Source organism: Moschus berezovskii, chromosome 16 (assembly GCF_049115385.1).
Source record: "Moschus berezovskii isolate FMDL1 chromosome 16, NW_MosBer_1.0, whole genome shotgun sequence".
Classification (NCBI taxonomy): Eukaryota; Metazoa; Chordata; class Mammalia; order Artiodactyla; family Moschidae; genus Moschus; species Moschus berezovskii.
Genome location: NC_142475.1, coordinates 83,431,633 through 83,445,125, shown reverse-complemented (window position 1 = coordinate 83,445,125; position 13,493 = coordinate 83,431,633). Strand labels below are relative to the sequence as shown.

The window sequence follows — 13,493 nt, the reverse complement described above, 5'->3', positions numbered from 1 at the left end:
GGGACGCCCTCTTCCACCCGCCACAGCCCAGGACTCGCGCGGATTGCACGGGGTCCGCACCCCCGCCTTGGGGGCGGGGCCAGCGCGAGTGTACGCCCACCTCCCGGCAGGCCGTGCGCGCCCCCGCCGGACCCCGGCTCCCGAGGTGCCGCGCGCGGCGCACGCGCCAGAGCCCCCGCGGCGGCGCCCCCTGGCGGGCAGGGCCGCGCGGCGCGGGGGCGGGGCCGGAGGCGGGGGGTTGCGCTGGTGACGGGAGGACGCGCGGCCGCGGCGGACTGGGCGGCGGACCGGGCAGGCGGCGGCGGCGGAGGAGGCGCGTGCCGAGCGGGCGGCGGCGGCAGCGCTGCGAGCAGCTCCCGCGCGGCGGGCGAGCCGGGATGAGGGGTTAAGGTGGCGCGGCCTGCGCGCAGCCTGCGGGTGAGAGCGCGGGCGGTGGGCGGCGCGGGCCGGGAAGATGGCGGAGAGGCCGGCGCTGCGGCCCCCGCCCCGCCTCTCGGAGGCCCCCGGCCCGGCCCGTGGGGATTCGAGTCCGCGCCGCCCGAGGGGCGGGCGGGCTGCGGCCGGCGGGGCCCGGGGCCGGGCGGGGGCCGGGGCCGGGGTGCGAGTGGGTGTGGGGTCAGGCCTGGGGGTGCGGGCGGGTGAGGGTGCCCGGCCCGGGGCTGTGAGCGTGCCCGGCCGACGGTGGGCGTGAGTGGAGTGCGGAGACTGAGCGCGGGGCGTCGGCGCGGTTCCAGGGCGCAGTCGGGGAGCTGCGGGGCCAGGGAGTCGGGCCGCGTGTGACTGGGTGCCGGCCGTGGCCGCCGGCCCCGCGGATCGGGCCTCTGGAGCGGAGCGGGCAGGGGCGACCCCGCTTTCCCCCCCGGGTCGCCCTCCTGGAACTGGAATTTGCTCGATTGCCCGCGGGTTGCGGGGTTGGTGTGGGTGGAGGCGGTGTTCCGTGCGAGGGCCGAGATCGAGGCAGGCTGTGCGCATCTTGAGGGTCAGGACGTCTTTTTATTTTAAAACGTGCAGCTGGCTGCGAGGCCGTGGCAACTGTGGGTGTGTTACATGCTGCTCCCACCAGCAGCTGCTGTGGGCGCTGCGCAGCCTTCAGCAGCTGAAATGCGGCGCCCCTCCACCCGCTTCGGTGTCGTAGGGTTTAAGCAAACCTCCTGTGACCTTTGCAGAAACCTACAGTTGCAAGGCTTCGTTTTCCTCCCCTGCTGCAGACAATAGGAGATTTGTCTTTGAGGCCAGCGAGGAGAATTGAACCCTGTACATCCTGGGTGCCTCTGTAAACAGCAGGTGGTTCCCGGTCAGCGGCTCCCCTTTCACAGTGAGCAAGGTGTGTTTCTCCTCACTGGGGGAGGGGAAGGAGATTTGATAACTCTGACTGTGAAGCAAGGAGACTCATTCCGTAAAGCAGCTTAGCGTGGACTTTGTGACCTGAGCCCTAGCTGGGGAATGAGCAGGGCCCGGGTCTCCCTGTCCACATTTTGTCTAGTCAGCTATCTTGCCCAGAGGCTGGAGAACAGGGGAGAAGAGGGCGGGTTCTGGAGCCAGACTGCCTGCCTTTGAGTGGCAACTCTTCAGTTTCCTGGCTTTGTACTCTGCCTCTGCTTACTCATCTGTAAAATGGGTGGTTGTGGGACTCCGTGAATTCATTGTGCTTGGTACTGTGTCCCTCTTGAGAAAAGTCAGGAGCTATTTATTATGGCTGCCAAGGTCTGGTGTTCAGGACGCACTTGCTGGGTCAGCTGTTTTGTCTTAGTTTAACATGAACTTGAGGTCTGTGGCTCTTTTTTTCTTACACAAGCTGGGGAGAAGCAAGTAAAGGTAAACAAGGAACAAATCCCACATGCTTAGATTATCATATAGAACTGTTAAAAAAAATCTTTTTAGAAGAGAAAAGCTTCTGATGAACTAATCAAGAATCCTGCAGTACTTATTGTCCTAGGAGGTAGGTAGGATCGTTGCTGACAGAAATGAGATGCTGAGCAGTTCTTGGGTAGTTCTCTTGAGTTAAACTACCAGAGCCATTGTTATACTTTCCAGTGTTACACTTGTGACAGAAAAGATACTTTATTAACCAACTCTCAGTAACAGTGAGGGCATAGGCACCAGAAAGCAAAGACTTGGCACTACCAGTGCAGTGTTGTGTCTTGCTCAATGTTGGGAGAAATAACTTAACTTGCTTCAGAACAAAGTGGAAAAATTTGTCATGTTTCCCAAGGAGATGGTTCTCCTTCCCAGATCCTAGACTCACTCTGATCACTTCATCTCGTCCCCTTTGTCTCTGTCACACTGAGATGAGGGGAGACCCCCACTTGAAGTAGAGTCTTTTGGCATTTGTGGAGTTTAATGTTGAGAACATTTGATTTTCAGAACAAATGGTAATGAAACAGCTTCTGTGAGCAAATTTTAAAATATCTAAAGATAGATTTAAAAACGTCCATCCTGCCTTCTCTCCCGCATGTGTGCTGAATGGGCTGCCCTCCAGCAACTGTATCAGTGAACAAGGTGTCTTATGAAGCTTCTACCAGGTTCTTTGGTGCTTTTGAGAAAAATATCCATGTAATGTATTCTCAGTGAAATACCTAGTTTTAGTAGTAAGTGCCTTTGCTGTGCTTGTTCACTGACCCATGTGGCCATTTGTTGTGGGTCTTATACGTTCCCTCTTAAAGTTAGCTCTGTGGGTGTCCTGTCTGAGAAGCACAGCCCGGGGGTGCAGAGCCCTAGGCCTGGCGACACCTGGCAGAGCTGAACTGGATGGACCTGCCCCCAGCCCTCTTCTGATACTTCCTTGCTCCTCTGGTGAAGTCTGCACCTTCAGCTGTTGGCTCTGCCTCCTGCACCTGCCTCTCTGTGCCTTCTGCCAGCCCCTGGGACTGCCCTTGATGTTATCTGGCAGCTCTGGCCTGCTCCTGAGGTCGCTTCTGACCCTCCCTGCCATCCTGCAGCCACACCGTTCCATGCTGTGGAGAAGAACCTCCTCCCTGCAGCCCTGGCTCACTTCTGCTGTGCTCCTGTCTGCACCTTCTCACTCTGCTCCAGATGAGCACTGACAGCCCACTGCCTATCTTTGTAAATAAAGTTTAATTGCAGCACAGCCACATTGGTTTATTTTTATATCATCTATGACTTCTTTGGCAGAATTGACTAGTTGGAACAGAGACTTTATGGCCCACAATGCCTGAACTGTTTACTTTCTGGCCCATTTCCAGAAAGTTCAGAGGGAAAAGGCTTGCAGGGGCTGCAGTGTGAGGGAAGGCTTCAAGGAAGAGGTGGTCTTTGAGCTGCACCTCCCTCATAGCAGGTGTGTGGGGCCAGGAGTGAAGACTTTGCAGCAGCACAGACAGGGTGTGTCAGGTTTTGGAGCAAAGGCAAGAAGGTGAGTTATGTGCAGTTTGGGAGGTAGAAGGTTATATGAGAAATAAAAGGAAATAAGAATAATGTGAAGATGTTTGAACTCAGCTGAAGGACTGTAGAGTTTAGTTCTCTGGCTATAGGAGCCACCTCAGGCCTGTGAGTAGGGGACGTCCTGGTAAAATGGTTCAGGACGTGTGACTGGCAGTGACACATAGAATGGATTGGAGAAGGAAGAAATCAGAGACTTTATTGGCCAGCCTTCTCTAGAAGGATTGCGGCAACAACTCAATAGAGATTTATTTCTAGCTCACATTTCATTTGCTGGTGGCGCTTTAAGTCTTCATTTGCGGACTCAGGGGCATGCTTTTGTTTGGGACGTGCTGTTCTTATGACAAGAGAGTGGTAGAAACTGTGTCTCATTGAGCTTCAGTGGAGAACTGGCAACTCAGGTTCTGTGGCCAGAGCAGGTCACCTGACTGAGATTCGGCGAGGGGTCAGATGCTCTTCCCAAGGAGGGAGTGGGAGGCTGCAGGATGGACAGTCCTCTTCAAGGGCGAGGGTGGGCTCACACCTGGAGACAGGACTAGGAGCCCCCGGCAAGGAACTGAGCCTGCTCGGTGCCCTGTCTGGGTGGCAGGGCCAGCCTCACTTCCTCTCTTGGCCTCCCTGCCTCCTGCTTCACTTCCGGCCTTGGCCATGGGTGCCCCAGGACCATTATCTCCGGGTTCCTGCCTGGAAGCTTGGTACTCTGGGTCTTCCCCCAGCCACCATCTCCTGCCCTCCACGTCCTGCTCATTGTACGTCCCAGGTAGTTAATGAGCTCACACTTCCTCTGTCCAGTCCACCTGCCAAGCGGGCCTGTGCGCTGTGGGCACTGTGACTTTGCCTCCTGCCTGGGTGGGCTGCCTCCCTCTGTCTTCCTGCAGGTCTTCAGGGATGTGTCAGGATGGTGGTTCTCATCCAGGGGTGGTTTGCCTCTGGAGACATTTTTGGTTGTTCCAACTGGGAGCAGGTACAGCTGGCAGTGTACGTGCGGAGGTCAACAGGCCATGACACCTTGGATGCTCCAGGGCAAGGAGCTGGCTCCACGTGTCTGCCAGTCACGCCGCTGCCCAGGTCTCCTTGGAGTCCGGTACCCCGAGACCACCCTCCATGGCCTGGCATTCCCCCACTGGCATCCTGCTCTCTGGCGACCCTGCCGAGTGCCACCAGGCCCAGCGCCGCTCTGCATTCCCTCCTGCCCAGAAGCACGCAGAGCTCCTCTGGCTCCCGCTGGGGCTGCCCAGGACCCGCTCTGTCCCTGCGCCAGGCAGGCCCTGCACAGCCTCCAGTCGTCCCCCTCTGCACAGGGCGTCCTCGAGGTCATTCTCACTTTTGTGTCTCAGGGCTTCATGCAACAAGACATTGTGTCTTGGCATCAGCGGGGATGAATGGCTTTGGGTGGGGGTCACCCAAGTGCTCTTGAGGTTGACAGCAGTAGGCAAGATGCCTTTATTGGTTTGCCCTACTTGGCTGCTTCCAGGTACCCAAGATCTCTCATCTCTTGCTTTCTTAAGTGTGAATGCTTTAATTCTCTTATAGTCTCTTTATTTTCGCTCCCCAAAGGGTTAAACATTTTTTCGGCTCGATAGTGTATTCAAGATGTGAAGATATAGAGGTTGTGTAGTTAAGCTGCCTGTTGCTTCCGTTTTCTGCCCTACTGGTCTGGTCCGGTGGAGGCATCCCCTACATCTCCTAGACGCTTTGTAGCTATGCAAGCAAACATGTATATGTGTTGTTTCCTGCTCTTTTAAAAGTTTCTCAACTTTGCCTTTTTAACTAAATGTGTTTGGGAGGTCACTCCTTATCAGTACATTTTTCAGTTCATTCTTTTTCGTGACTGGCTGTGTGGGGGTGCTGTAATTTAACCAACCACTGCTGGTGAGTGTCGTATTTTGTGCAGTTAAAATGTGGCTGTAGGGCCCATGCCTAGAAGTAACAGCTCTGTCTTTAGTCACTGTTTACGCTGTCAGGTCAGGTTTTGCTTCTGCTCCTCTCTGTCTGTAACTCTGTGCTTTCTGTGGTCATGTGTCTCTCCCAGTTACTCGTCTGTGTTTCAGAGTGTAGTGTGTCAGCCTCAGTGCGCTGCCCAGCTGGGAACGGGCTCACCTCTCATGTGCTCTCTGGTGAGAGTGGCTGGGAAGCACATCCACCCAGAAACGCGTGTACAGACGCTCACGGCAGTATCACTCACAGCCCAAAAGTCCGTGGAAAGGGGAAAGAGCCCCAGGTCCATCAATAGGTGAACAGACAAAGTGTGTCCCGTCCATACAGTGGAACATTGACTGGCAATGAGAAGATGTGAAGTACTGATTCATGCCACAACGTGGATGAATCTTAAACATAATGCAGAGTGAAAGAAGCCAGACACAAAGATCTGACTTTGTACAGTTCCATCGCTATGATATAGGCAAATCCATAGAGACAGGAAGTGGGTTCAAGGTGCCAGGCCTGGGGGATGACAGCTGAGGCTTATGGGGTTTCTTCTGGAGCACTGAAAGTATTCTGAAATTGACGTTGCTGAAGGTTGTGCATGTCAGAGAATGTGCTAAATATTCCAAAAACGTATGCTTTAAATGGGTAAATTTTAGGGTATGTGAATTGTATCTCAATAAAGCTGTTAAAAATAAGAGTGACTAGGATTTTTCAGAAGGGAGCTTTCCAAGGTGGAGGCCAAGGCCTCAGTGTTGACTCCACCCCAGGGTCGTGGTGAGGAGTATGGCACGATAACCCTGAGTCAGTCCCTGAGGGGCTGGCCGAGGGGACACAGCACTGTTTGCAGCGTGGAAGCCTTGAGTTTGGCCTTGCCGCCACCCTGAGGGGTGCAGTCCATCACAGGTGATTTGGTCACATCACTTCATAGCCAAGCCTTGGCTCATGTCTGAGGGTTGGGTTTCATCTTCTCCATCTGTCTTCCAGGGGTGTTGGGCTGGAGCATGGCTGAATTTCAGAGGATGCTGTACACTATTGAGTGTTACACATGTGTAAGGTTCTAAAAAGTTAATTTCAACACCAGGAGGCCAGGTCAGAAGAGCATGTTGCCCGTCCTCTTGCAGGCTGGTGGACCCCGAGTGTGGCTGCAGTGTGAACTGAACTGTGGCCTCAGGGTGCTGCCCCAGGCCTGGCACGCCTCCTCTGGCCTCCACTTCTGGGGCCTGTGTGCTTCCTTGGCTGCCCTTCTCTGTTTGTTCTGCTGTCTCTCTCAGTCCTTTCCTAACGTTCCTGCAGGCCCAGCATGAACCAGAGGCATGGGGGCTTCCTTCATGGGTTGAACTTCACAGGAATGTCATCCCAAGATACTACTGGTAGTTCCATGACAGCCCCTTCAGCCACTTGCTGTGACTTCTCTAGTGCCCAGCATGTGTTCCTAGCCATTGGGATTGTGTGAAGCATGTAAAATACAAATTTCCCAGCCCATAGACTTCACGTTGATTGTCACCTGTCTCTGATATGCGTTGATTTGGCTGCCCTGGATCTTCGTTGGAGCATGCGGGATCTTTAGTTCCCTGACCAGAATCGTTGCCACTGGACCCCTGGGGATGTCCCTAATTGGTGTTCCTTTGTAGATGATTGCTCTAGTTATTTTATTCTCGTTAACAAATCAGCTCACAGCTTAGGGGCCTAAAGCAGTCTTGTATTCTCATCTCTCATGGTTTCTGTGGGTTAGGGATTCAGGAGACACTCAGCATGGGATATTGTGAGACTGCATTTCAGACGGGGCTAGGGAGGGGCGTCTCCAGGCTCCCTCGCGTGCGCCGAGTCTGGCTGAGGAGTAGCCAGGACCCGCTTGGTGGGCTCCCTAGCACAGCACCTTGCAGCTAACGCCTTGCTGGTGGCCAGAGCATGCATCCCAAGAGCTGGCAGTGGAGCTGCAGCTTCTTTTGCAGCCTGGTCTCCGCGGTCACAGTGTCACTTCTTCCCCATCACGCCCACTAGGAGGGAGTTCGGTTATCCAGCAGTGGTTCAGGAAGGTGGCTTAGATGCTGCCCTTCTGTCTAGGCCTGGGGTCCAGGAGCCTGCTGGTGTCCTTTCATACCACTGGTCTTGCTTTCTTCGGTGGTAGCTGTTAGGACATGTGGTCCTTCATGCAGTGAGCCTGGCTGTGGGTCTGTTTTATTTACAGCAACAAAAAAATGCACACGTGCACCGGGTGGTACTGTTGCTCCAGAAGTCATTGTCCGGCGCTGCTCTTGCTGGGTCTTCAGGGGTTCTCCTGAGCATAACGGGGACTCCAGTCCGTTCTCCCTGGCTACAGTGCTTCCCTGCTTGTTCCTCAGGCATTCGGCATAAATTTCAGTCCTGTCCTCTAGTTCACTTAGCTTTTGAGTAGGTAATTCTTTTCCTCATGCACCAGCACTCCTAACCTGACACAATTTAAAGTTGCTTTCAGGTTGCTGTTTTGTTTATGAGGAATAACCAGAGTCTGCTTTCAGATACATGCTGCACAGGCAGCCACGGCCCATGGGCGGGAGACCAAGCTGCTGAGAGCCGGTGTCGGAGGTCCCTGGGGGATGGTGAGCCAGGGCTCGGGCACTGGGGGGTTGGGGACACCATTCCTGGGAGTCTGCAGCAGTGAGAACGAGGACAGGTGGCAATTATGGGGGTTTAACACGTGGACAGACTGGCTGTCTCCCCCCGCTTCCCCACACTGACACATAAGGATCAGAACAAACACTCCCAACTGTGCTCCATCGGGGAGGAGACAGAGGAACAACCCCACCCTGCCTGGTGGTCCTGTGATTCATGTCTGCAGGGGCCATAACCCCCAGGAAGTCCTGGGGCCAGCGTGAGGCTCAGTAGGAGGTGGGGCATGTTCAGGGGGAAGGGACGGCATGAGCAAAGGCCCTGAGGTTACCGAGATTGGGTGCCACAGGAGCAGAAATACTCCTCTCACAGTGTGGGCGCAGCGCCTGTGGGTCAGAAGCAGGCTGGTAGGGATGGGTTTGCAGCCCAAGTCTTATGACTGCAGGGCCAACCTTTCCCTGACACTGGACACCTCTGCCCAGTCCACCTGCCAAGAGGGCCCTTGTGGCCCGTGCCCCAGAAGCATGTGCCTGGGACACTTTGGACGTGCACGGCAACTGTACTAGTCACTCAGCCGTGCCCGACTCTTTGTGACCCCTCTGTCCGTGGGGTTCTCCAGGCAATAACATTGGGGTGGGCTGCCATTTCCTCCTCCGGGGGTCTTCTTGACCCAGGGTCGAGCCCTGGTCTCCTGCGCAGCAGGAGGGTTCTTTCCCGACTGAGCCCCAGGGGATGCCTCTCCCAGCTGAATTTCAAATCCATCCTGAGGTTTTTTCCCTGCATGTTGTTCTGAGGAAATGTTTGATTTAGTTTTTTGACATAAGTAAAATTTTACCCCTTTGATAACCATTAACTGAAATATGTATTAGAATAAATACATGATTTATGAACTTTAAAAAATTTTATCAACATTTAGTTGATTTACAGTGTTAATTTCTGTTGTACAGTCAAATGATTCAGCTATACATATATATATATATATATGTGTATATACTGTGCAAACTTTTAAACTATCAAAACCCAAAAGATATTCTACCAGAAAGTGTTAATTAATCAGGATGATTTCCATGGGGGTATGCTTTATTTGTAAAGTGGTTAATGGTAATAGATGATGAGGTTAAGAAATTGTTCTTTCTGTATTTTGAAATAATTTCTATGGTGAAAATTAAATTTTAATTAATTAAAATTTCTAAAATCCAGCTCCTACTTTTCCCGTAAAGATAATATTTTCAAGAAAGCATATTGACTTTCAGGTGAGGATGGCAGGTTGAACCCGTGCATACAGTTTCAGTCTCCCAAACACCTGCTGAATAGACAGGAAGGTGGCACTTAATAGATCTGCTTCCAGGGCCAGGGCTAGTAAAGGGAGGGAGATGGACCAGGGCAGTTTGGGAGTTGGGAGGAGACCTGCGGACGCTGGGCTGGGCTGTGTGCTGTGGCAGGAAAGCCGACACTAACGCTGTTGGCACCCCAGGCTCATCTGAAGGCTCCCAGGAGCTCAAGGCAGCAAGAAGAGACCCCAGTGAGGAGCAGAAGACAGGAGGCTGACAGGAAGGGCCAGGGAGATTTGAGACAGACCAAATGGAATCTCTAGAAACAGCCCTAACCCGCTGGCTAAATGTCAGGTTATGAGTAGCTGAAGAGAGGCTTTGTGAGCTAACTGAGAGGAGTTTAATGAGAACAGCGCAGAGCTGACGGGATGGGCAGCGTGACTGGCTGGCTGAGCCTGGGGGACGGTGCACCCCTGAGCTGCCGCCGGGGGGTCCCTGAGCCCTGGCTGCGGTGCCGCGTCGGGGGCAGGTGGTCCGTCCCTCTGGGTGAGCGCAGGGAGCCTGCTCTGGGACTCCGAGCCCGTGGGGGGCGAGCCATCAGCTCTGCGGTCTGGGCAGCAGCATGACCCCGAGGAGGCCGAGGTCCTGTTGATACATGGGCTGGTGGCTCAGGACACGGCAGTGCGCGTGCGGGGCTGGCTGGTGGCCAAGGCCAGGGTGACACCAGGGAGGGCTGGCCGTGCCGGGACCTGCAGGCAGTCTCTGCTCGGGCCGGCTGGGGGCCTGAGAGTGTCTTCTGCTCAGGCTGCCAGTGATCCAGGGGAGGCGTAAGCTCTCCCGCCACAGCTGAGTGTGGGTCTCCTCGCCCCAGCGATGATGCCTGTGTTGTCTTCCCTGTGCTGGCCCTTTGTGGTGGGGGTGTCCGTCTCTGGGGGCCACTGCCTCCTGTAGGCCTGCTGTCCAGCTCTGAGCATTTGCTGCTGTTTCCCCATCATGCGTCCCAACCTTCATGAGCTTCCACAGCTGCTTCGTGCTGGACGTTACTGATGGCCGCAGGGTCAGGGCCGTCCTGGACGACATCCACCTTGAGGCCAGTGTGACACAGGCTTGGCAGGAGGCTGTGTGTCCCTGAGCCGCGTCACCACTCCTGAAGCGCCAGCTCTTCCTGCGGCCTTGGTGAGCCCTCCTGACTGCCTTTGTGCTGCAGCCGGGAGGGGCAGCCTGCCTGCCGCAAGCCAGGCCCTGGGGCTGGAACGGACTGGAGATGCCCTTCTGCTGGGCCTGGGCCCGGCTCCTGCTCCCCTCCTCACCTTTCCCTGTTCCCCATGACAGCGGCAGGGGCGGGGCGGGGGCATTAAATGTCCCCACGAGGGCTCTGTTTATCACCAGTGTGACCCAACTGTGAGACAAGGGATCATCGCCCTCTCATCTGGCTCCTCCCAGAGCTGCCTGCATCAGGGGTGGCTGGATCCAGGTGCCAGGTGGTCATTCATCTTTTTCCTGCTGTTTCTTTCTGCCTCCTTTTTTTTTTTTTTTGAGAAGCTTGTCCCTGTTGGGGACCAAGCACCCAGCAGCTTCAGGCCCCAAAGCCAGGCTGGGGCTTGAGCAGGCAGGCCGTGTCCTCCCCCGTGGTCCTCTGGGACGTTGCCCCTTCACTGCACCCGTCACGTGGGGCGGGGTCCAGGCCTCAGGGAAGGGGTCTGCTAGCAGAGGAGGGAGAGAAGTGTGGACGGACAGCCTGGCCCAGCTGCGGGATATGAGCTCAGACGCTGGCCTTTTAAAAACGGAGGTCTCATTTTCTATCCTGTGAGGTGAGGATGGACACAGCTGCTGTGTCCTGGGTGAGAGAGGAAATGTGATCATGCTTTTAGAGCTCTTGCCAAGTGTTTTCTGTATACAGTAGGTGCTCAGTAAGTGTTGCAGCCAGGGCGAGGGCTGTACCTGTTTAGATGCTGAAGCTGAGGCAGTTTTGTGGAGGAAGTGCGTCTTCCAGGTCTGGTTGGGGCAGTGGCATGTCGCACTCAGGCCACCTACTGAGCGACGGGTTCCGCACTTCCCGCCCTGTCTCGGCCTTGCAGCTGCTCGCGGGGTGACTGTGCGTGTGGGCTTCTTGTGCCACCAGAAGGCTGTCTCTGTCCTGACCTGCTGTCCTGGATGTGCTGCCCGGGGAGCATGGATGCCCCCCTAAAGCTAGGGCATGGGTGGTGCTCAGGTGCAGACCAGCGCGTCGGGGTGGCTGTGGTTCTAGGTTTCCAGGTTCCCGTAGAGGTGACATCCTGCAGTGGCTGCAGCCCCACCTGCTCAAGGCACCTCCCGATGCCCGCCCCTCGGCCCGTCCCCGCCCAGGCCCCTGCCTTTGGAAACACCACCTACATCTTCCTTTTTCCTGTGAGCTGTGACCCCAGACAACTGCTGGGGTCAGGTCTTCTCATTCACTGGCCGCTGTGCCCCAGGGCTGGGGCTGTGACTGAGCAGCTGGTCCTCTGGCCTTTGTTGGGACCTTTGACTTCTATGCCCCGATGTTCCTGGGATGGTCCCTGAGATGAAGCCCGGTTCACGTACTGACTCTTCTTTCTCACAGACGTGAGGCCCCCACCCCTGGAGCTGCAGGGCCTTCTGGCGGACCAGGGTCTTACCGCTCTTGCCCATCAGTTTCACATCCCTATGTTGAATGTATCTGGATCTTCAAACATATGGTTTGATGGTCTTTGTCTTACCTAGACCACCCGCCCATCTGTGTTTATGAAAATTACTGTTTGACTTTATTTCTACCATCTTACCTCATACTCTATCCTATCATTGAGAACAGATTACTCTTTTCTCCTCCTTTTGGACTGTTTTTTTTTTTCTTGTCTGAACTGGAATTCACTCACTTGACTTCCCTCGTGGCTGCACTGGGTATTTTAACACACAGAATTCATTTATCAAAATTTAATTGATATTTTTACTCCCCTCCAAACAGTCCAGAGCTCTTAGATACTTCCTCCCAGCTCCTGCTTCCTCTGGGTGGGAGGGCTGCGTTTTCTACCTGATGCCTTCAGGGTCTCAGCCTTGGGGTGTCTCCAGGGATTATCACCCAGGCACGTCCAGGGCTTTCTGTCCATTCCCCTGCCTCTCCTGAGTGGTACAAATGCTCCTCAGATGCACACAGCAGAATGATCCCCATTCCTGGTTTTACTTGTCTTTTGCCCTCCGGGGTTCTGAACTTTCTTCCCATCTCATCAGCAGATTAAATTTTTTTTTACATAGTTTAACACTGTCATATTAGTGTGCGTTCTCTCTTAAAAGGGTTGGTCAGAGCTATATGTTTCATTATTGTGACAGAAATGGCAAGGTTCTCCAAAGTCTTTTCTCCCAGGAGGTCCTGGGGCTAGCCTCCTGTGTGTGTTTGGTGGGGCGTGTCTATAGCATGAAGGCCCCAGTTTTCCCAGTGACCTGGCTGGCTTGGCCCTGCCAGGAAGGCACTGTCTCTCCTGTTATTGGAACTTGGCTCCTTGGTTTATTGGTGCATGCTGTGGTCACATGTGTTCACATGCTCAGGAGTCTCACACCCAGCTCCACGCAGGCCCCAGCCTGCTGGGGGCAGTGCTGCTGGGCACCAGCCAGTCCAGCTCCTGGGGCTCGTGCTCCAGATGGAGCCCATCAGGAGCCAGCACCGAGCGTGTCTGTTCTGCAGTCCGTGAATGGAGCTGGGCTCAAGCACCTGCTCAGCCACAGGTGACCAGAGCGCCCCTGCAGCGGGGTGCTGAGGAGCGGGCGGCAGTCCCCGGCGCTGCAGCCTCAGCCTGGCAGGTCTGTGGGACGGGGAGGGGCAGCCCTGCCTGCAAGGCGGGGGAAGGCGCCCAGTGACCCAGTGAGTTCACCTGCAGCTGCACTGCAGGCGCTCAGCCAAGGGTGACTGTTGGCATGTCCCAGTGCATTTTTTGTGAGTTTTTTGTGTGTCTCTACTTCCCCTCCAGCCAGGTGCTTTTTAAGAGGTGGGGCTACAGAGCTCAGGTGTGGAGCCGGCCTAGGGCTCCCGTTGGCAGCTCCAGGGCCTGCGCGCAGGCAGTCTTAAGGGGTCTTGGTGGGCAGGGAGGTAAGAAACCTCCCTCAGGTGTGGGGTGTGTGTGGAGCATTTTGGGGAGCTGACCAGGACAGAGTGAGAGTGGCCAGTGGTGAGCCTCCATTCAGTCACCGTGGAAACAGGTAAACATCCACACCCGCAACTGCAGAAGGCCAGACCCGAGACTGAGCAGCAGGGCAGGGCAGCGAGGGGTGTCCTGTCTCCAGTCTCGACCATGGAAGCCTGGCGGAGGGCTGGGCAGGCAA

General features: G+C 55.3%; 1 protein-coding gene across 2 annotated transcripts in view; it reads left to right on the top strand.

Annotated features, from left to right (window-relative positions):
• The first annotated feature begins 238 nt into the window (after nucleotides 1–238).
• ARHGAP39 (Rho GTPase activating protein 39) overlaps nucleotides 239–13,493 on the top strand; it is a 52,754-nt gene continuing 39,499 nt past the window's right edge. For both annotated transcript variants that reach the window (XM_088844550.1, XM_055432178.2), the window contains exon 1: nucleotides 239–417. The gene's annotated coding sequence lies outside the window, so the exon portion shown is untranslated. The remainder of the gene's footprint in view (nucleotides 418–13,493) is intronic.